Genomic DNA, 23,642 nt, shown 5'->3' on the forward strand with positions numbered 1-23,642 from the left:
GATCCATTTCTAGTACAGATGGAACTCTTGAGCCTCTGAAGAAGACAAATGACAGGTAGCTAGGTTGTACTTGTCTCTTCCAAATAAGGCTTTTAAAATGAGTGGCAGATCTAAAGTGCAAACTGAATTAAGATTTTGCTTGGAATTCTTTAGACTACACAAAATACAAAGAACTGGGACAATGCCCATCTGATCAAACCCAGCCTTGTGCTGTCAGCTCTTGCAGTGCTGGTTATAATTTTACCATTCTTCCTTTAAAGCACGGAGATGTTTCTGTGGAGCAACATCTTGTGTTCCTTATTCACTGGTATCAGCCCTGCTCCAGGAAGTTCTCTCTGATTTTCCTCAGCACTTAGCAGAACTGGATGCTCTACTTTTCTGCAACCACTTCAAACAGTGAGAAAAAAGAGCCATTTGAATATCACTGTGGAGGAGAAAGTCCTGCAGACATTGTCCTCAGAAACAGGAACATCAGATATGATCAACATTTATAATACTAATGTATGCACTTTACTAACCAGGCACATGGTCTGGCAAATTAATTATGCTTGCTGATAACTTGTGCTCATGGAAACTCAGAGCTAAACCAAGGTTTCCATAGATGGGCTGATGTTATTTTCATAAAACTATGGGAAGCAACTTGTCCTCAAAACCATACTGTGGTTGAGATCAATCTATCAGATTGAAAAAGAAACAAATTCCTTTATAAAACTACTGTCAAAACATGTTCAGAGAAACAAGTCTTTATGGGTTTTTCTTATATGTAACCACCATTATGTCTTTTATTATTATTTTTTTCAATATTTTTGTTAGTTTGTCCAGTGATGTTTGAGGGAAATTCGGACTATGCTGTTGCATTGGTCAACTGTAAAACTGAAGTTTCTGTGCATAATCTTGGACTTTTCAGGAGCATTAAAATACTTTAAATAATTATTTGTCGTCCTGGGATGATAATGTTGCAAGTGGAGGTATGTAGACAAACCTCCTGGCAAACTGGTGTCTGCTTCAGGAAACAAATATTTCAGTTGGGGTTAACTATGCAAAAATATGTCACCTTAATAAAAACCATAAAAATCCTGCCCTGCCTCTGAGGAGGTTACCTTGGAAAAGAGATGAGAAGTGGAATATGTTAGTAGCTACATCAAGTAACAGATGGTCTGGAAGCTGCCCTCACCTAGAAATATTAGAAGCTTGTAGCTACCTTCTTCATTGCTTGTCTGCACTAATCATGGGACCAATTAGTGATGAGATGATCAAACCAGATGCTGCCACTGGTATCCTCTAGATTCCCTACCCCTTGATTTGAAGAAATGTAAGACAAATTAGAAAGCAATGGAGGACCTATTGGATTGCAGCATCACTGTCATAAGACATTATTCTTAAATAGTTTATAGAGTTTACAAGAGAAAAATATTTGACAGGAAGGAATAAATGCTGCCAACATTGATTGTTTCACATTTCAAGGGCAAATCTGAAACTGTACTTTCACAGTGACTGAACATAGATTATTGGAGAGATGTTCTTGTAAACACCTGTGAGAGATATGAAAATCTTTCTGCTGGCATAATACATTAATAATCTAGAAATGCCTACTTGCTACATGTGGGAGGATGTAGTTTGCAGAAAGGAAGAGAAAGAAAAGGAAAATGAACAAGTAGGAACACAGAGGATTAATAAGCCATCAGAGAAAATAAAAATTGTCAAAACTATGTCCAGAATTTCCTTTCAAAAGGAAGGGAGCTCCCTACAGGAGTTCTCTATTCTAACTCATAACTGCATTTCTGGCATTGCAGCATCCCAGAGATGAAGATGGTCCCCACATGCACATGTGAGCCCTTCCCTTCCCTTCCCTTCCCTTCCCTTCCCTTCCCTTCCCTTCCCTTCCCTTCCCTTCCCTTCCCTTCCCTTCCCTTCCCTTCCCTTCCCTTCCCTTCCCTTCCCTTCCCTTCCCTTCCCTTCCCTTCCCTTCCCTTCCCTTCCCTTCCCTTCCCTTCCCTTCCCTTCCCTTCCCGTCCCGTCCCGTCCCGTCCCGTCCCGTCCCGTCCCGTCCCGTCCCGTCCATGTCCATGTGAACGACCTTGTTCCCCTCTCCCCAGAAGAGACAGCAGAATCCATCTCCCATCCCATATTGTATTACCTTTGCAGATGCATTCCTAATGCTAAAACTTTTCTTTCTCTCATGGAAGGCCTCCCCCCTGCCTGGCGCTCCACTGTGCTGCTTGCCCCTCTGTGTGGCTTCCATCATTCACAGCTCTTCTGGTGCTCTTTGCCCATGCACACAGATCAAGTGGAGGTTTCAGTGTGTGGGCAGTGCAATGTACACAAGGTGAAAACAACAGTAATAAAAGGCTAGCAAAGCTTTGGAAGGAAAGCCAAACTATTAAGGGAGAGGAAGGAAAGAAAAACTAAAATTAGCATTTGTCTCTTTGAAAAGAGAGAAAAATCTACTGAGAAAAACAAATTGTTCATAAACGAAAAAGTTGATAAATCACTCTCTGTAGATTTCATGTCATCTTAACTGCAAATATTTCTGATTATAGCATACATTTCCATGATTGCTGTCTTTTTTCTGTTTGTCTTTATTCAAATCTGCTAAAAATCTTCTCTTTAATACAAGTGGTTTGTTATGGAAGCTTTCCTAGCTCAACATTCCTTGTCTGCCAGCACTTACACAAGCAGCCTTTGTGAGTTAATTATTCCAGGTGGCTTAATTCTTCCTGACAAAAGAGAGAAAGGTAAAAAAACACTTATTATTTTTGTGACTGTTACAGAGACCAAACACTCGGCTGTATTAACTCTTGTGTGGCTTTTTAGAGCCTGCACACTTGCATCCTCTAGTGCGATCCAGTTTGCAGTGTGTCCCCAGGGAACTGGCAAAATCGTTATGCTGAAATCAATGGCAAAGCTTTTGTTGATTCTCTTGATAGGCTGAAGCTCTTCCAGTGGCTCAGTCCTGCAGCTCAGAGGGGTCTCAGTCAGACTCCCACCCCACCCTCTACGTGGCTGCTACGCAAGTCTTGCCTTGTCTTGGTGCTTCTTTGACAGTGCAGGAGGGAGCATAGATCATCATTCTCCCATGGGGTTTCCATCAGAGCCAGCCCAAATTTCAGGTGCAGACGAGATAGGGCCTACTCAACCTCAGCCACTCCAGAGGAGGAGGAGAACACAGCTGTTCCTGGAGGTGTTTGCTACATCGCTCTTACACCTGAGTGTATTTCTAGTATATTGATCACAACTAGGAAGTAGAGAAGGGTGATCCACTTTTACAGATGAGATTCAAAGATACAGAAGCTGTTCATCAGATGTATTTGGATGCTTAACTTCTGAGAGTATCAATAAATGAGATCCTTAGGTATATCAGCATATTTGGATCTAACCAGATCAGTTAACTATTCCTTTCTTCCTCAGATTTTCTCTAGAGATAATTTTATATTTGATCATCTAAATAGGTTAGACAAAATTGTGATATATCAGTCCATAATTCACCACAGACAATTTACAAACAACGTTGTTTTTTTTTTCCTGATATTTTTTTTTCCTGATATTTTTATTACATTGCTGTTCACTTTATTGATGTTGTTTTTCATGGAGACAATTCACACTTGGATTAATAACAGTTAAAAAAAATTAAATGTGACACTACTGTAATGTTTCAAAATAAAGTTGACATCACAAGTTGATGTTGCCTGGGATTCTCAAGATGAATTTTAGTAACAATAGTTTGAGGAAAATATTCATAATTGCTCTCTGAATGCTTATTAAAAAAAAAAAAAAAAAAAAAAAAGTTTTTTGAGTTCATCAGCTTAGAAGGCATGATGTAATTAGTAATGGTATAGTCCTGTCACCCAGGAAAATTTTCTTCAGATCTTAGACCACTGTGGGATATTGCGGCAATGACAATGATTCAGGAAGATAGAGGAAGAATTTATGAGAGTCATCTGAAGAGCATAAGGGGACATCTGAATCAAAAGTTAGGCAGAACTGAAGAAAGATAAGGATCTTAAACTAGGACAGGAACACAAAGGGTATAAATGTCTCCTGGCCCAAGAGACACTGGCCCAAGATCTGCAATAAAATTTGGGGATAAGCCTTTTTAATTCTATCATTCACTATTAAAAGATTATTTTTGCCTGATTTTGAAAAAGATCATATTAGCCAGTACTAGAGACAAGTCAGTATATTAGATAGGCTTCTGGTCTTTCATTATATCTAATTCCTCTGTTTCTTATTTCACCCTGATTTGGTGCAGCCAGAAATAACCATCATTTATCTTCATCTCTATGGAAGGCTTGGAATAGATGGTGATTTAGAGCAGCTAATGAAGCAGTCATCTATGAATGACATTGGTGCTCTAATATGTTCCTTAGAACATGAAGAACAGCTCTGAAGATAATAAAATTACACTTGTGTGTAATAGCGAGTGACTTGAAACATTTCTGATAACCAGTTATAACACCTCTCTCCTTGATTTGCATAAAGAAGAATCAATCAGTAGGTAGATTTTGCATAGACCAAAGCAATCTTTATGCCAGCAAAGTTCTCATATGAATTTCTCAAAGCAAAGGCTTAAGGCTGACCTAGATGATTGTATAAGGTTGAATTTGAGGAGTATAAAGGTGTAGGGTAAGCCTTATGTAGGGCCAAAATAGGAAGGTGGGCACATTTTTGAACAGGAGAGGTATTTCTAGGCAACTGAGGTACTCATAAGGTCTCAAATTTTGGCTTAACTTTTGCTGGAAACTGTTTCAGCCCCCACTGAGCACAGAAAGTGGAGAGCACTGCAGTAGAGAGAAGCTATCCTTGCTTCTCCCTAAGGTTTGCATTGCTGAAAAAGTCAGAAACTAGCTCAAATCCATGCTCGGCGACCTCTCCAGGTGATTCACAGGGTTGTGTTAAAGCTGACCAAATGTGAATATAGTTACACAAAAGCTATTTTTCTGGACTCCTTTAATAAGTCAGTGCAGAGAAGCATTTTAAAGGTGTGATTCATATCCTCCTAAAGTAGATATCTAGGCCAACTGAATCACACCTCTGAAATGCCCATCTCTTATTTAGATATAGAGGTAGGTCAGGGTGATGTGTTTAGATGTAAACATCTGAAGGACAGACATATAAAGTTGGATGGTATAACTGCCATCCATAGGCACAGGGCTGAGGAAAAAAATGGTACATACATCCCACCTCAGGGCAGTTGTAGTGTTTGTGTTCTGATCTGTTTTTGTTGGCAGCCCCAATCTTTCTGTGTTGCTGTGAACTGAGGCTAGGAGCAGCCAGGCCCTTTGCCTCAGAATGACCTCTGAGAGAAAAATCTGTTTTCTAGCTCTCATTTCTGATGACCAAAATAAGCAGTGGAGCTTTGTGCTGCAACCCTATACAAAACACCTTGCTCTTACCTCACTAAGAAACCTTTTTAATGTACTTTGCCATAATGGCTTTTTCAGTCACAGAAATAAAGCAAAGAACAGCTGAAAATCCATATATAAAACTATTTCTGAATGCACTGCCACAGTCCTAAACCTCATTTGTTTTCTTTTCCCTTTTAATTAGGTTTTCTGCAGGCTCCAGCCATTAACTCTGTTTTAAAACAAACTGTCCAAGGCTTTTCTTTGATAATGGTTTAATTTTAGCTTTTTTTCTCCAACCTCCAAAACACAATTAACTCTCATGCCTGGTATCTCTCATCAGATTTTCCTGCATCTCCTCCCTTGGCAGCTCTCCAAAGCAGGTTCATTTAACACCCACAAAGTTCCCACAATTGAATCCCATCTCTACAGATCTCACTTTCTCTGCACATCAGTTCACTACAGAGAGCGTTGGCTTCCTGTTTCATTTACATCAAAGCCGTCAGATGCTGTGGGCAGCAGTGCCTGTATGACATGATTTAATCCAATCTTCACAGTTAAAGTGCCCAGTCAGGACGTGGAAGGAGACTGCTGCTACTTATTATAAATGAGCAGCACCAGTACCTTGCCAACACACTGCCAACGCTAAGGTAATGGTATTGGTTTGGGCTTGAAGTTAATTACTTTCCCTTTTCCTCCCTGCACAGGCAAGAGATGAGCTAATCATTGAGGTTGCTCACCAAATCTTGACATGGCCTCATTACAAGCTGCTTTCTGCTGCTGTCTGCAGACAGAAGTAATGATAGCCGTACTCAGAGAAACAGTGCATCACCAAACCAACACAGTGCTGTTTCTGAGGATATCCAGAACTCTAATAGGGACAGGAATATTCATCATCATTGCCTGCATTCCTAGAGAAGCTTTTATCTGAGGGTTTGAAAAAACATACTCTATTCCAGCAGTATCACTGATGTGCAGCCGAGGCAGCTGTGTTGTGTTATGGTTGCTGAATCTGTGAGAGAATTAACATCAGCACCATGTAAACCAGAGACACTTCCATTTGAAGCTGTTGGGTCCTCAGTATTATGCAAAGTCAGGGTGCTTCCTTTAAGCCATTTATTTCTAGGCAACAAGGACCAAAAATTTGGAGCATTTGTTTATGCAGGTACAGTTCCAAGTTTTGACATGGTAGAGCCAAAATGCCTTTGCTTAAGAAGGCACGTAACATGCTGCTGTAGAAACCTGTATATAAACCTTCTGCAGTGGGTGTACTGAGGACATTATTTTTGATTACCTACAATTATAATTTAGGGAATTTGTTACTCCAGAGCCCTGCGACAGCAGTGAAGTTCAAGCCTCAAGCCTCAGACCATCATGACATTCAGCAATGTTGTTTTTGTGGAGCCTGATTTCTTTCTGCTGATACGGAAGGACCTGATGGACGTATTTCTTCTTAGGGCTTCTGAGACTGAAAATCCTGTTCAGTGTTATAAGACTGCTTTTCTCTCGAGAGCCACATAATCTACTTCAAAAAATAAAATAAAACAAAACAAAAAAAAAAACTGAAGAAAGAAAGGAAAGATGAGAAAAGGAAATGAATGTAGACCCTAAATTCTATAGAGAACTACATGAAAGAATTTATAAAAGCATCTTTAGAAATGCAATTGGAAACTTGCCATCATCTCTAGGTGCTTGGTCACTTTTAGAAATCTGCCCCTAAAAGAGCTCTGGTATAAAATAAATGATAAACCAAGGTTTTATGTCCAAGAATGATCTCAGCACTGGATTTTAGAAGCTTAAAAATATTTCTTTTTATTTTTCTTAGCTTTGTAGAGAGTTGGTAGGACAGTAGGACAGTACATTAATCTATGCATACAGGGTTTGTATTCTTTGTGTAAAGCAATCTGGTACTGAGCTGCTGTGTGACCTTAGGCAAGTCTCTTCTTTTTATAATCCTTTTCTCTCTATTTTGTGTATTTAGGTTCTAGTCATGTTGCTCTGGGACTCCTAGCTGTAGCACAGTACTCAGGATATTCAGAAGAAAAATGATGAGGTGTTTATCTCTGTATTATTTTCTGTTCATTCATAACTTGAAAAATAACAATTTCTAGGTTTAAAATGGAATATGTCTTTGGAAAACTATGGAACCAGCAAGTGAAATCTGTGCAGTATTGTGGTGCAACTCCTCCATTTCCTTGGCATGAACACTGTGGCACAGAGTGAGTCACAGAGATATTGACTGACACAAAGATAAGTCAGAGGCATGCCTGTTGGTGTAGATAGAGTGGGCTTTATTAGACAAGTAGGTTAATGAGTCAGTGTAGACATGGTGATTATATTTGTGCTTGTGACTCAGAGACTAGTTCTAGATGGCAACAGAAGGAGAACTTGGTGGGACTACAAAGGACTTCTCTGCCCTAAAGCAGCAGTTGGAAGGCAGGGAAAGTGAAGAAATCCCAAGCTTTGATGAAAGTGCAGCTGAGTGTCAGAAGTAGCTTCTGGGCTTCAGAAACAAGGCTGGAGAGCTGGTAACAAAGTAAGACATACAAAGGTCTGGAAAAACTTTGACAAAAGCGGTCTCAGTGGAATAGGAAGAGAAAGAACTGGATTGGAGAATGAGGAGTTAAAAGAAGAAATTAGGAAGGGAAAATGAATGGCCAAGGATTAAGACAGATCACAGATGTGAAAATAGTCAAGGATACTTCATGATACAAAGGGTGAAAAAATGGTTAAAACAAATTGAAATGGTTTTGTGAATCTGAAATAAAATCTTTTCAGTATTTTCTTTTCCAAATTTTATTATGTTTCATTAGATTCAGAATGAAGTCGAGATTGGAGACCACAAAATCCTTTGTGAAATGGAACATCTGTCTCCTGCACATTTCTCATTGCAAGTCAATGAGTTCTGGTTAAAATTGCTTTCTGCTTTCCATGTTTATCTGATACCAGATTGCTAAATAACTTGAATAATTTAGCGTTTTAAAACCTTTACACTTTTATATAAACTGATCTTAAAGAATTCTGAACCAATCAATGCTAAGATAATTCTTTTATTTATTTATGAATCACACAGTGGCAAGATAGAAAAGGGGAGTTCTCCATGAAAATTTTTGGATTGGCATGAGAGATTATGTTTCCAGAAAATCCAGGAACTAACTTATTTCAGTCTAATTGCTGGAGATTTGAGTACTTTAATTATGATACTGTAATATCACTTGGCACTCATAATCTCCAAATATATCAAAATATACGTATAAAATATGGTACAGTCTCTTCCAGAAAGGCAACACACTTTGCTCTTACAAACTCATTGCATGTCAGAGTAGTCAGCTTCCTTTTTTTAAAGAGAAGCTTCAAATCTGAGATGATTTTAACTGATCTACTGACTTTCATTGTTGTCATGACAACATCTTTTGCACGAGGGTTTGGCTTGTATATGTACAAACAGGTTTCTTTTAAGATAGTTCAGATGGTGATATGAAGCTATATTAAAACAGTCTTTACTATAACATCTGTAAAGATGCTATCAGATTTAGGTACACACAAACTAAAATATGCCATATGTTTCAGCTGAGATATCCCTGAGAAAAACAAGGTTCCTTGTTTCGTCTCGAGTAGAAATCAGGTTGTAAACTTTTATGTTACTCTTCCAGGAAGAAAGACAAGCATTTCTGCTAGGAATAGATCCACATATTGTGAAAACGATGTGAGAAACCTTATTTAAAACTTTCTGTATTTCAAGTGATCATAGAAAATGTGTGGACAATTGGTCACCTATCTCAAAATTTGTGAACGAATATTTCCTTTGCCACCAGGATACTATTCCCAGAGGTGGGAGGTGTATAGATGGGATGGTTGTGTGACTGACCTGCATGAATACTGGGAAGTGGTCACTGGCTGTTGTGTTGGTTGGACAACGGAAAGAATGTTGTGAGCAATAGAAACAGCTTTCTCACAGTTGTGTTCAAACATAGCCTGGGGGTACTTCATAGCATAACATTTCTTCACATCCCCTCCTTTTGGCAAGTACTGCTTTGCACAACAACTGATGGCTCCCACTTTGTCATAGTACATTCATATCTCCTGAAACATTCAATTTTTGTCCAACTTCTTTGCTTCTTGCTCCCTAACCTACTGCTGCATTGCAGAAAAAATACACTTTCAAAACCAAATCAATTTGAACTGCCAGGGATGCACTGTTGAGCTACTTTTCGACATGCCCTTAACACGCTTTTTGCTCTTGATGGCTGGGACCAGATCCCTTTCTTCTTAACCTTTTCAAATCCAGAATCTGATGCAGATACTTAAATATGGCAATATAATTTTCTGCTCATAGTTTTGATTGCATTCTCATTGTTCCTGATTTTACTGCATCGGACACATCATGAACTGGAAAAACAAGCAAGCAACCAAATAAAAACACAAGCAAACAAACAAACAAAATCCCCACCACTTTCTTACAACATAGCTCATCTGCCACTAATGTACCATTTCCCTTCCTCCAGGGCTTTTGATAGTCCAGAGAATTGACCTCTAATGCGTGCTAGTTTCTTGGCATTTCCAAGCATTTTGTGGTATTTCTAAATGCACTGGCTTCTTCATTCATCAGCCCCCTGTGTCAGGAAGAGCTCTCAGGGTTCTTGCTCCCCACTGATTTCCAGTTTCTGGCAAAGTACTAACAAAGTTTCGTATCTCTTCATTTAACTGGCAGCTGCAAATGTTCCTATTTTCATCAACACTTTGGGGAGCTTCATGCAACAATTTCTATTCTTTTCAATATGCAAATGCCACAGTTTCCTTGTGTTTCCTCTGAAAGTGAGTGGAGTTTATCACAAAAAGAAACATCTTTTATTAGATTAATGCAGTGAGAAGTAAAAAGCAGAGGAGCTTGTGAGCACACAAGCTTTTCTTCATCTTGCAGAGACAGCTGCTCTCATGCTGCTAACACGTAACCATAATCATTTCTTATCTGCCTCACATCAAGAAAAGTCTTCAGATATGAAGGAAGTGAAACCTCACCACTGAATCATAAACCTGGTGGGACTGTCAACGTAAACTCCCCAGGAGGGTTGAGGAGGGTTTAAGTCATTTCCAAGGAAAACATGGAATCTCTCAGGTATCTGAACAGCAGAGGTCTCAAAACAATGAATTTTAGCAAAAAATTGTGTTTTATGTGAAAATTCATGGTCATATTCCCTTGTTGTTCTTCTACTGTTTAAAAATCAAAGCAGAAACTTAGGCAGCCAAGTCACACAACAAGCGTAATGAACATTGATAGCAGGAGTGAATGGTTTGTGAGCAGTCTATAGCTTGAATGTTACTCATCCAGATTATTCAGAAAATACCAATGAATAACAAATGCTCAGACAAAATAAGGGACAATTTAGTCAATGGTCCCATCTGCACTTCTTGAAGCTAGTTATTCAAAGGTGGCGGAGGCGGTGGTAGTGGGGAGTTTGACAGTATTGGAATCACTGCAATAAAATCCCATTTCAAATGAAGTGATGGCAATAAGGGTAAACTATATGGGAGTGCAGATGAGACCCAGAGGAAGGTTCTCGCTCTCATTAGTTATGTACTGCAGTGGCTTTGCTGTTAGTTACTCACTTCAAAATAAGCTCAGAAATCATCTGATAGGTTACTCAACACTCAGGAGTCCTGTACACAATCTACAAGAAGCAGAGAATACTTGGTGGAGGTTTTATAAAAGGACAGAACAATAATGAGGATGTATGGCCATGAGGATTTGCACCGCAGTGAGGTAAATAAATAATAGAAATACCATGTTAGGTAAAGTGCAGAAACAAAATCTGCTGTGACTAATGAGAGACACAGAGTATACCCAGCTTCACATTGAGTGGGATGTGGGGATCTTAAATAGCAGCAAACCTTTGAACTCTGGATCCAGAAGCAACATAGCCACGTCAGGGTGATACAGTGCTTCAGTTAATTAACAGAATGAGATGTCACCAACATATTTATGTTGTGTACATAGGCCCCTAATTGCTGCTGGGTGGGCTTTAGATATTATGTCTGAAAATGCAATATAGAGGAAAATGCCAGCTGAGCTGTGGCCTCAGCTGAGAGGTGACCAACTTGGCACATGCCTTCCATACCCCAGGACCTTTAGGAGCTAGGATCACAGTTCCAGCATGTTCCCAGAGAAATATTTCTTGCAGAGGGTGACTAGGGACAGAGGAAGCAGGCAGTTACCCCACACTGTCAGTACATCTGAGCAAGGTTGGTGCTCTCACAAAATGAAATCCTTTTGGAAGTAAATGCCACTAGTACTTTGGTGCTAGATTATCAAAATCTTAGAATCATAGAATCATTTAGTTCATTCATAAATGAACATTTATACATTAGTTCATGCATAAATGCATGAACTGTATTTCAACCGCCTCAGCAAGTAGTAGTCACTATTCCTTTTTTTTTTTTTTTTTACCTGCAAGCACTGATCAGTTATTTTTTTTCCCCCTATTGTATCCCCTCTACAAACTAGCCCATGAGGACTTTATCTGGTAGCTCATCTACAGACTTTAAGAAGCTCCTCTGATTGTTCTTCTGTAACTAATGTAGAAAAGTGACAATTTTAGCATCTTTGTTTTATTCCAGGGAATGTCAGAGCTGCATTCTGCCAAGGAGGGGAGGGGGAAGTAAGACTATCCCCACTCAGAGAGTAGGGGTGCAGAGCCCTGCCCTGAAGTCCCATGAAAGTGGAACCACCTGCAAGGGTTATTGGCTTCACCTCCAGAAAAAGGTAAGATTTATAACATACTTTGTGCATCATTTCTTTTTATCTAGTACTAAATTGTTTTCTGCTCAGCTGGTTATCTGAATCACTAGTTTCATGAATCTAATTCTCTCTTAAGCTTTAAGAGGGAATGTATGTATCTTTCATAGGGTTCCAGTTTCCCTCTGAAGAATGGAATAGGCTTGTGAACATTTTTGCCCTTTATTGCAGTACCTCATTGTTATTATGTAAAGCATGAACTATCTTCACTAATCTATTCGGTGACTAAAAAAAATTACAAAGCTGTACATAAAAAGAAGATAAAGCATGGAAAAATATCATAACCAGTGGGGCAGGAAAATCCTTGAGTAAAGCCCAAGTGCCTCATTTCTGAGCAGGAACTTCTCCCACTGCTCACCTGCACAGCCAGGTTTTCCTTAGAAATGTGTTCTTCCCTCACTGCGTGACAGTGTTCAGTTTTGCTCATAATCTAATTAATAACATGTTCACATGAAGTCATGTCTATCATGTTGTCACATCAGTCTTACAAAGTGATACACCAGAGCTTTCTCACTTCATAGGAATCAATCTCTGCACAACCAGAGGCAACACAAATCCATTTAAAAAGAAACGTGTAAGTGTAGTCTCATATATTTGAGGAAAAGCTTGTAACAAATGCCATTCACGTTTGTCTTGTAGTTTGTGATTCCAGGATCTTGCTCAAACAACTGAACAATAGTATCCATGTGGCAAATTGCCACCTTGGTGGCCAAGAAGATAATGTACGTTATTATGTAGACATTATCTAGTCAACATCATACAGAAAGTCTTTGAAGCATTTTAAATTGTAGCCTTCATTTTGTTCTCCAAATAGTGTACCAAATATTTTGATCATTGCTTTTCATTCAAATTGTATCTTTAACTCCTCTTCCTATCTCACTATTAACTTCCACTAAACACATAAGATAGATGAGTGGAAGTAGGAGCCCATGCTGTTCTGAGATTAGATAAAGAGATGATGAAAGGTCTTAAAGTGAATGAGGAAATAACCCAGGTGTTCTAGACAAGCAATAATGCAAATACTTGGGAAATGAATAAACACTCATTTTTTGTGCTAGTGATATTTATGGAAAAGTATAAAATACCTGGATGTTCACAAATAAATTCTAAATTATATTATTGCTTATTTTAAGTTTGTGATCCCCAGTATGGTCATCTTAAGATTATTTTGTTTACAAAGAAATTTCTTTTGAGCACTCTCATAGAAATATTCAATTACCTGTCATATGAGTTTTATCTGTCTCACTCTGTTCCCCAATTATGTCAGAGCTACTGCACTGAAAACAAATGTGCTTTTTCTCTACAATCTCCCTGCTCCTATAAAAGCCATAATGATGTCAAAATGTTAAATTAGTGATGATATGCCCTCCCCCAACCCCCCTCAAATAAAAGAATCCACATAAATCACATAAAATTAAGATTATATTATCTCTGTGGTATGATGAGAAAAGAGCAATGTAGAAGAATGTGGAATGATCCCATCCTGTCTGCAGTTGTTGCAGATGCCTGGGTCCCCCTGAAGTGATCTTTGTCCCTGGTCACTGGTCATGGAGGCTGAAAGTCCTGTGTCCCCGAGATGGAAAATTTTGGTATGAAGAAACCAAGTTCTAGAGATTGACAAGTATTCATGTGTTATTCCCCTTGAAATGAATAACAGTAAGCTACTTAAATACAGTCCAAGCACAGGATCTTATGATTTTCCCAGCACCACTTCAAGAGTGGGTAATGAAGCAGAGAATTAAACTTGTGTATTTGAACTTCTGAGCTACTGTTTTAGCTACTGGGATATGATGACACTGTATAACAATGTGATCTTACCAGCATTGCCCTCATCCTGCCAGCACCTCCCCACCTGCTTGCTATCTTCCTTTCTCCCTTCTTCCCATGGGAGAATTGCCCTGGGTACTTCTCTCTGGTGATGGCAGCTGAGTGGGATGACCTGTGCCTTCCTCCTTGCACAGGGTAGTATCACTCTGTTTAGCCTGGAGACCTAAGGTCTAAATGTAACTGTGCAGTTGGCATTCCAGTGAAAACTACCCTAAAAAGAATCTTTGCAGTTGAAACAATAGCCTTCTCCTAATTGTCCTTTTCTTTTTCTTTTAACTTCTGTTTTCTGAAAAGGACAGGAATCTCAGCTTGGTCCATATTAAAATAAGGATAAGGTATAACCCATTCATTTATAAGAATATGTTATTTTGAGTATATTTCTATAAACCACATTTCTGAGTTGCAGTAGTTACCAAGGAATATGTTCCCATGCTGCCATTTTACATCTACTCTCTAGAACTCTGGGGAAAAAAAAGTTAATTTTCTTTAAATGCTTTCTTTTGCACATCTCCTCCCTTGTGAAAGGGCCTTTCCGAGGGCTCAATATAGCTCCTGAGGAGTTCAGCAATAATAGGAATACATTCTTAGTTTGTATAGCCAGGATGTGGATCCATTATTTAGAAAGTATTTCAATTGTCTGATGTCATTCAAATTTTCTCTTATTCAGTGCTGACTACCTACCTCTCTGTGGTGGGAGAAAGAAAACAACCCTTCTTCCAGGGGTAATCACACTGCAATCAAACTGTGCGATATGATTAGGTCTGCCTGAGTCCTCGGTGCATTCTCAGAGCATTGAAACAGTGGTCCCTGAGGACCAGTCCATTGTATATCGTTCCTCTCAGTACCAGCAGCTGATAGAAGTCATAGCCTAAAGAAGTTGCACAATCTGAAAAGCAAACATACTAGCAGGGGAACAAAGTGGAAAGCAAGAGCAAAGAAAAACAGCATGAAAGAAAAAGATATAATTGGGAAGAGGGGAAAACAGTCCAAAGGAAAAATACATCCCAAGTAAGCATATATATATACATACATATATGAAAACAAAACAAAACACAAATCAAGAAAGTAAATTAGGTTAACAAAAAACTAAAACCTAGAATGCTTGCTATGAAAATGAAGGAAAAGAATAAAATCTAAATTCTCTCCAAAATCAAACCCAAAAAGAACAGAGCAAACAGAGAACACAGAACAACTTGAAGAAAAGTCAAGATTAAGAAAAAAAATACTTCTAAAAAGAACATGTCCAGAATAAAATCTGAAATAGCCTATAGGGTGCCTTCACCCTTGACATCTTAAAAGAGGTCTATAAGAAAAAAGTCTATAAGAAGTACTGTCCGCAAAATATACAGATCGGAAATTCAATATTAGTTAGCAGGGTTTCATATGTTTTTATCATTGAAGACTGATCTGTTTTTATTGCACACATAAAGCATATGATACCATTTCTGTTTCTTGTTGGCTAATATTACTCTTCAAAGCAAGGTTTAGGTGCAAATAACTGATCGTGACTTTCAATCTACTCTTCTCCAGCATCTGGGAATGTCATAAATGAGGCCTCATTGACTTCCTGGAACTGAATTTTCACCTATGAAATTTATTATTTCATCAAACTTTCCTACCAACAAAAGATTTTCTGGAATATTCATAAAAAGCAAAAGTAAATAGGACAAACCTGCAGCTAAAGTGGAGGCTTTTGCAAGGTCAAATAAGGGATTGCTTAATATTTTTGCTACTTCACTTAGAGGTACCTGAAAGGAAAAGCATTTTAAAAGGTGTTTTTTTGCTTGTTTACATTACTTATCTCTTCTTCTACCAATCAACATATTTTGGGGCTGGTGTTTTTTAACACAAATTTACCCTTGTTTAAGCCTCTCCTATAGTGTGTGTATTCTCCCATCATTCCATTCTTCATTCCCTTGTTTTCACTGACTTCAAAGTTTAGAAGTTAAATAAGCAGGCCACCCACTAGAAAGTTAATTTCCAGGGGGAAAAAAATAGTATTCTATACAACAAAGCACACAAGTATTTATTAGAAAAACTTTTGAGACCTTTTATTGACAAAAAGGCAAAAAGTGGTTGAAAAGATTTTTGTTACCACTGCACTGGGGGTTTTGAGGCTGCACAGTAACATATTACTGGGAACCCTAGTTTCCATTTTTGTTGAAGTACAGAGACAACAGAAGGTCATTCTATGGTGACAAAACCATATTGTTTTCAAATCTTATTTTGTAAATCAAATGACAGTAACTCTGAGCAAGACCATTTTGCTATTTCTGACTGCTTTCATTTAAGTATCCTCACAGGAGTGTTGAAAATCAACATCCCAATTATAGATACCTTTGACATTTGTGCCTCTTGTAATATAAGAAAGACATTGCCAACATACAGGAGGGACAGGTGGAGCTGGGCTGTTTCACCCTGAAGTGGCGACTTTGGGAGGACCCAACAGCCACCTCCAGAGCCTACAGGGATGGCATCAAGGAAATGGAGCCAGGCTCTTTATAGTGATGTGTGGCTGGAAGGTGAGGAACAACAGATGTTGAAACAAGAGATGTTCAGACTGGAGAAAAGTGTAAACAGGCTTTGCATAAGTAACTGTGAGCAATGCTCAAGCACATATATGCTGCTGATCAGCGCAAGCCAGATGACAAAGCCTGAATTTTGTCAAGCGTGTTTGTGTTTATGTAAGACATTTCAGAGTTTGATTCACCTCAGGCACTTAAAGATCTGCTTGACCAGGATCTGCATGTTGCAAGCATGTACCTATACATTTGTATACATTTGTAATATAATAATCATTTCCTATGTTTACAAGGATCTCTGTCAGAAGTGTTAAAATATTCATGAATGTTACATGTCACCAGGAAAAGAGAAACAAACAGAAATCAAAAAAAAAAAAAAAAAAAAGCACAACCCCCCCCCACAAACCCACAGATAAATTCAACCAGAGTTATGCATCACAGTTACACCTCATAAATGGGCATAAGTACTTAAGTACTTTATAGGGAGGTTTAGACATATAGTGCTGAGCCATGATATAGGTGAAATTATTTTTAAATTAATATGAACACCTGAATGATCTGTACATTTTGGTACTTGCTCTCAGTTATGTTTTATGTGCTCTATTGCAAGCACTCTTCAACCCTCTCTCTTACTGTAGTCTAAGGAGTCTAAGGACTGCTGACTTCTTTGTACCGACCTTAAGCAGAACGGTTTGAACTGCAGCCCTGGGCTGTCACTACCTCTCATGGAGAGGTACAACCCACAAAGGGTATAAATCATGACACATTATACTCTGTCCAGCTTCTAGGCTTGCCTCCATAGAGCCATGCATGTTATAGCATTCACCTTTGCAAGCAATGTAATAATCTTTTCCTTGTGCTGTGAGGAATCAGCATCCCTTGTAAGCAGCACACTGTGGCAGTAAAAGTCATTGCAGTCGTAACAAAAATTAGGTCTTTCTCTACTAACAAGCAGTTAGCACTATCTTCAGCTGGGCACAATAAGGATTAGGAGTTTCTATGGGTTGCTGGAAGCCACGTTTTCTGTTGCTGTCTCCAGGAGAGGTGTGCAGCCAGCATTTAGCAGCAGAGAATGGGGTCTGAGCACAAATTCCAGCACCTTTTGAAGGTTCTGGTCCAGAATTGCTGCAGTCATCAGCTTCTGGGCAGAAGGAGCTAGTTGGATATGCAGGGTCATGTGCTACTTATGACTGTCTTGATGGCACTGCAATGAGCTAGAGGAACTTATAGTCTGCTGCAGGGTTTGGTGGCTCTTTTGCAGTAACGAAGGGGCCCCTTAATCCCTCTCTCCCTGTGTCTGGACTCTGACTGCAGTGTGCAGTGGGTGTCTAGAAGGAATATAAGCACAAGGCATATGTGACAGTAGTTTTCTCATGGTGCTCTCCAATCCTCTGGACATGTCTGGCTCAGGGGGTTGAGGAATAAAGATGGCATGTTCATGTTGGGATCCCTTGATGGATTTTTCTCCCATTAATTGGTCTGACAGCATTTTCAGTGCGTGTACCCTTGAAGCACCCTCAAGATACTAATGATTCCCACAGACTGCTCAAGCTTTTGCTCTGCAAACCTCTAACATTTTCTTTTTCTCTACTTCATATTTTTGACTTCCAGTCCTGTGACTGGTGTAAGAGGGGACAAGCAAGAGCTGCTTTCCAGCACTGTTAGGAGAATATCCACCAAGGACATTGTGGGCAGTTTCCATGATTCTTCTGTAGCCCTAGAGGTCAGTGCTAATGTTCATCCTCCTGAAGTGCTTGTACTAATTGCCTTTCCTTTAAAACCCATTCTATTTTTTTTTTTTTCTTTTAGAACCAGCTGTCTGTTCTTTGTTAAAGCTCTGTCAGAGATATTGTGCATACATCTGGTTATCTGTCACAAGTAATCTGCTATTTTTGATAATGGCTACAGGTCTCTAAAATTGTTTTGCACCTCTAGGCTCTCTGAATCAAGGTGTTGTTTGCAGTGTGCTCATTTCTTATTTTATTACCGGTATAATGATTTCATTGCAAAGATTAGCAGAGTCTTGGGGCCTCTTAATATAAGCAGCCTCACAGCAGAAAAATAAATAAATAAATAAAATATTGATAGAGTTTATCCTGGATCTAAAAAAAATGCTTTAGATGTTTATTTAGTAATGAGTGGCATGAATTCCTTAAAAATACCCACTGTGCAACATCAAAAGACTGTCAGAAAGGCTGTAAGAAAACAAACAAACAAACAAACAAAAAAACCACATCAGATTTCATGAGAAATTGTTCTTACAATACAAGCATTAAATATTTTTCTTATATTTACACATAATTTAGATTTCTATTTGCAGACAAAGCTCTGTAAGAAACTTCCCTGGTTTATCCAGTATTTCAGCCAAGAGTTCTTAGCCATGTAAAATATAAAGGAAAGGACCATTTCCATTTCTAAGGAGCCACAGGACTCCCTGATGCTTATATGGTGTCCTGATGTCTGACACAATAACAGGAGAGAGATTAAGTATAAAGCAATTGGAGCAGATAGCCTGAGATGGCTCTTACCGCAGCTGACCATGGTATTCACAAACCGTGTTTCACATTGTGTTAGGCTGAGTCCAAAAGCAAAATAGCAATGTCCTTGGATATATGCTTTTTGGTCCCCATTAACTCTGGGAACTTCGAGTCATACTCTGCTGTGTGGTGTTGCCATGCTTTTAGTTGCCTGAGATAAAGGATTTCCTGAAGACCTCAGGTCTTCAGTAGAAAATACTGATGAAATGGAGAAATAGATCTCCATTGCAGTCCTCTGTTGCTCTGCCAATCCTGGCTTTCCTCTAGTTTGTGTCATTCCTAATCTTCTGGTAATGACGTAGAAATAACATAGGAGAGGATGTCCTAGCTTGAGAATATTGCACAGCTTTGTTGTGCAATAGGTGATACAGTTATGTATATTGCTAGCAAAACAGGTGTCATGAGAGTTTTCTGGCAGAGATCTTGGTGCTTATAGGATTACAAGGCTGATGAGAAACTGGTGTGATGTCTGAATCTTCACTTACAATACTAAAGAAACAGTCACAGACCAAACCTTTAAATCTTAATGTGTATTGTTATTTCATTCCACAAAATACAAACAAACACACATGCAATATAAACATGGATAAGTATCCAAGCTAACATGGTTACACTACTAAATGACATAGCTCACAAGTTGTAAGGCATTTCATAGTGTTTCACAGTCTTTCTGTAATAACTAAAAAGAAAAAAAAAAGGGGGATTTCTCAGGGAAGGATTGATATCCTATTTATCTCACTACTAGGATTGCAAAAATCTTTTTGGGAGAGACTAAAAGATCTGAATATGGCATGGTTGGAGCAGGATACAAATTTTTCCAGTTTTAATGATGCTTGGGTTGCAGAAGCTGAACTGAATGGATTAATTATAGAGAAGACATCAGGAAAAAACATTAATTTTCACATCTGAATTCCCACTTACATCAAAGGTTGGTGGACTTTAGATGAGAAGCAGAATTTAATACCCATGTGTAATACTAGACATTTTTATGCCTAAGAACTCCACCTGCCATCAGTAGAGCTGGCTGTTTTGTTTTCAGAGTTCCTACAGGCTGTGTTACCTTCATTTGCCTGTCTCATATGTTAAGAACTATGATGACACATCTTTATCATGTCCTCATTACATACCAGTATTTCCATACACTGTGCCTTCTTTCCTAAACCTATGCCTCAGTACACAGAGAGGAGGAAGCTTGTTTAGGCAGTAATTATTCAATACTTTTTAATCTTTGTTCTCTGTAGTGGTTCCTACCTTTTTGCCATACATTTTTCAAACTCTTCTACAAACAGATTAATTATTATTTTTTCCCCATTGGAGTTAATTTGTATAGAGTTCTAGCTTTTCACAAACTTTTATTTATTTTCACAATGTTTTTGAAAGATAAGTAGTGTCACCTGCATTTTGCAATTGGCAAACAAAGGTGCATAGAGGATAAAGTAAAAGAGAGGATAATTCTGTGTTTCTTTTCAAGCATGTAATGTGATACAGTATTTTACATGTTAAGAGTTCTGCTTCTGTTAATGTCCATTGCAGCTGTGAATCTTCAGTTTCTCACTTTCCTGCCAAATTTCAAGTGCCTTCTCTAAGGACGAGAGTTTATGAAAGAAGAGGTCACCAGCATTTCTAACACACATGAAGGCTAGCCTCATTCCGAGAAACGCCATGCTCTTAGAGGTAAAATATTCCAAAAAACTTTGTCTGGAGGCAGTCTTGGGGGCATATAACATTTCAGTTTATGTTATTAGGATTTAACAACTCACATGCAAATAGAAAAGACTTATGGTAGTATTTAGCAATCCTAGTAGCAGATGATGATTTCAAAAAAAGAACACTCCTCTAAAAAAGTACTGTTGAATACTTGATAACCTAAGGGTCATGTTGGCTTCTATTTCAGTCATGAAAAGAATGGCTTGTGCTGTGAATGCTTCTCTGTTCCTTATAACTATGAGAAATACTGCCTCTCAGACCTGTAACAAGATGCCTTTTTATACGTACTTTCAGTTTTAGATCAGATTTGGAAATTTCATTCTGTGAACTATTTCAGAATCTGATTCCTGAAATTCAGGTATTCCAGTGAGAAAAAGGTGGACTTAAATTCCTTCAAAATTTTTTGTGTGAGTCTTGACAAAATTGAATATTATTCATATTAGGTCTTTTTTTTTTTTTTTTTTTTTTTTTTTTTTTTTTTTGGTTTCTTATATCTTTGCACTTTCCATACTATATTCTCCCAACATGGTCTTCTTTTTAAGTTGAAGAATGGTCTTGTAGTTAAGACATTCAAGTGGGATTCAGAGTACATGAATTCATTTCCCATGCCTGCTTGAAAAATGTTCCATGTGGTGGAATTGTTCTGTCTCTGATGCATTTTCCCATCTGTCAGATGGCTACAATAGTGTAAAGTCTGCCACCTGGCAAGTTTCTAACTAGCTCATACAGCTTATTCTTGTCTTGTCAACTGCTGGTGAGGCAGTTCAACCTGTTGGTTTCACACCATCTAGGAAGTGATGGGCTCACCTTGTGGGTGACCTGTTCATGCACCACAACTGCAATACATCTCAAATACATATGATATAAACCTGGTGCACACAGATCAATATATATAAGTTCTCCAACGTGTCCTGGGCCTGCTGGAGATGAGCAGAAATACAACACATATATGCTCCAATAATTTCTGAAGGTTTCTTGTTCTGTGTTTTGTTGTTGTTGTTTGTTTGTTTGTTTGTTTGTTTTTATTTTTTCTTTCTTTTTCACTGCTAAAAGAAAAAAAAAGGAACATTTTATCAATTTTCGAATTACAGAATCTTAATGTTGGTGAGAATATTTGTATTAGTTATGAATCAAAGAATCATTTTTCCAGTAAAAACTAATGCCCCTTAATATTAGAACACATCCTTTGCTTTTTTTGAAAAAAATATCTCTTCAGAACCATTTTTAGAATGATTATAAATAAATCTATACCACTTTGTATGTACTGTACAGCTATATTACTCTAGCTAATTTTGATATAAGTATCAGGAAGTGAGTTAGCTGCTCACTCTTTTGTGTTTAATGGATCCCAAGTCACATTTTTCCTAGATAATGGAAATGCAATGAGTATTCTGACAAATTCTTTTTATATGAATCTTTCTTCATTTTTACACTAGAAATAATGACAAACATTTATACAATCCTACATCTGAACTAAGTAAATTAATTCAACATTTCCACACTGAATATCTGCTTATGAAGTCATGAATATATTTCCTGTTCTCTTTATTTCTCCAAAGGGATGCCATCCATTCTCTCACCATAAAAGCTGTAATCTAAAGACTGCTGATTGCAGTGTGATTGGTAGCACAATGTTATTTTATTGACACACAGGGTTAAGAAAGTACCTTGGAAGTGAATAGATTTTGAATATATCTTGTTGTTTGATGTCCATTACTTAGAAGAACAAATTTTAATGTGAGCAATTATGGACTTCATTTCTTTGCTGTCCCACAAAGCAGACTTGATTTTTCTTTCATTTATCCTAGCTGTATTCTGATTTAACTTCACTGACTTCACTAATGTTATACTGATTTCAATGTAAGTTAAGAATTAAATTCAATTTGCTTTTGCCAGAATAAATTACTCTCAAGTGGCATGACTCAAGTTGAGAGAAAAGTAAATGGAAAAACTATCCTTTAGTATATTTTATGATCAGGCCTCATCCCAAATTTTACAATACTTCTCCACAGCATTCTTTGAGATAGAACTTGATCTGACGAGGCCTGATGAGAAGACTCAGGACCTTTGATAGAAACCAAAAGATCTGAAGAGCCAGTCAAGTTGAACATTGCATACCAAAGAAGAAGCATAAGCTGATCACAGAGTTTAATTATTATTACTATTAACTCTTAGGGTTGCAAGAAAATGACTAGATTGCCAATTGGGCCCTGGGCTGAAGTTTAGTTAAACACACAGGACACAGAAAACTAGAGGACATAACTTGAGAACCTGCTGGATGTCAAAGAGAACGATACATGAGACTCACAAAGGTCAAAAACAGTGCTGTGAGAGATGGCCAGAGTTTACAGGATTCATGTGACAGTGGGCTGAACTTCTTGGGAATTTAGAAGCCTTTTGAGAGTGTTATTTTGCAAGGTCAACAGTTCCTATCAGAAATACTATGCAAGGCTAAGATGACGCAGGAAACAATTAAAAAATGCCAAATCTGTGTATCAACGTAGAAAAAATAGGGCCAGTGAGGAAAAAGCAATTAAGCAATTGAGGATAAGTTGTTCACTTGTGAGAAGTCTGGGTCCAACCTAATCAGGGCAACAAATGAAATCTGTATTTCAGACTGTATGACATTTCTTTTCTGCTGCTGTGGTCAGGACTGGGGTGGGAACAAGAGGTTTTCTTTCCTGTGCTGAGGACCATCTTGACAATGTGGGCAGACCAAAATATGTCAGTGCCCATCCTGGCTCCAGTGGCATTGAGATCTACTCAACACTCTCTATAACTAACATTTTAATAGGTTATTGATTAATAGGTTATGTTCAAACACTAAAAGTTTATTGAAGACTTTGACCAGAGTTAATGTTGCAGAGCTCTAGGTACCACATGTATCTAGACATTCCTATGGTCAATGAGTGCC

At 38.2% G+C, this 23,642-nt stretch overlaps 1 long non-coding RNA gene across 2 annotated transcripts in view; it reads left to right on the plus strand.

Annotated features, from left to right (window-relative positions):
* Positions 1-23,642, plus strand: part of LOC311436628 — a 61,538-nt gene that overhangs the window by 16,848 nt on the left and 21,048 nt on the right. Inside the window, exons 2-6 of one of the 2 annotated variants that reach the window (XR_014692977.1) lie at positions 11,958-12,102; positions 13,629-13,724; positions 18,096-18,207; positions 20,555-20,695; positions 22,904-23,172. This is a non-coding gene — a long non-coding RNA (uncharacterized lncRNA). Of the gene's footprint in view, positions 1-11,957; positions 12,103-13,628; positions 13,725-18,095; positions 18,208-20,554; positions 20,696-22,903; positions 23,173-23,642 lie in introns of those variants that run through there. The other variant, XR_014692976.1, reaches the window with a different exon arrangement.

Source organism: Aythya ferina (assembly GCF_964211825.1).
Source record: "Aythya ferina genome assembly, chromosome: 4".
Classification (NCBI taxonomy): domain Eukaryota; kingdom Metazoa; phylum Chordata; class Aves; order Anseriformes; family Anatidae; genus Aythya; species Aythya ferina.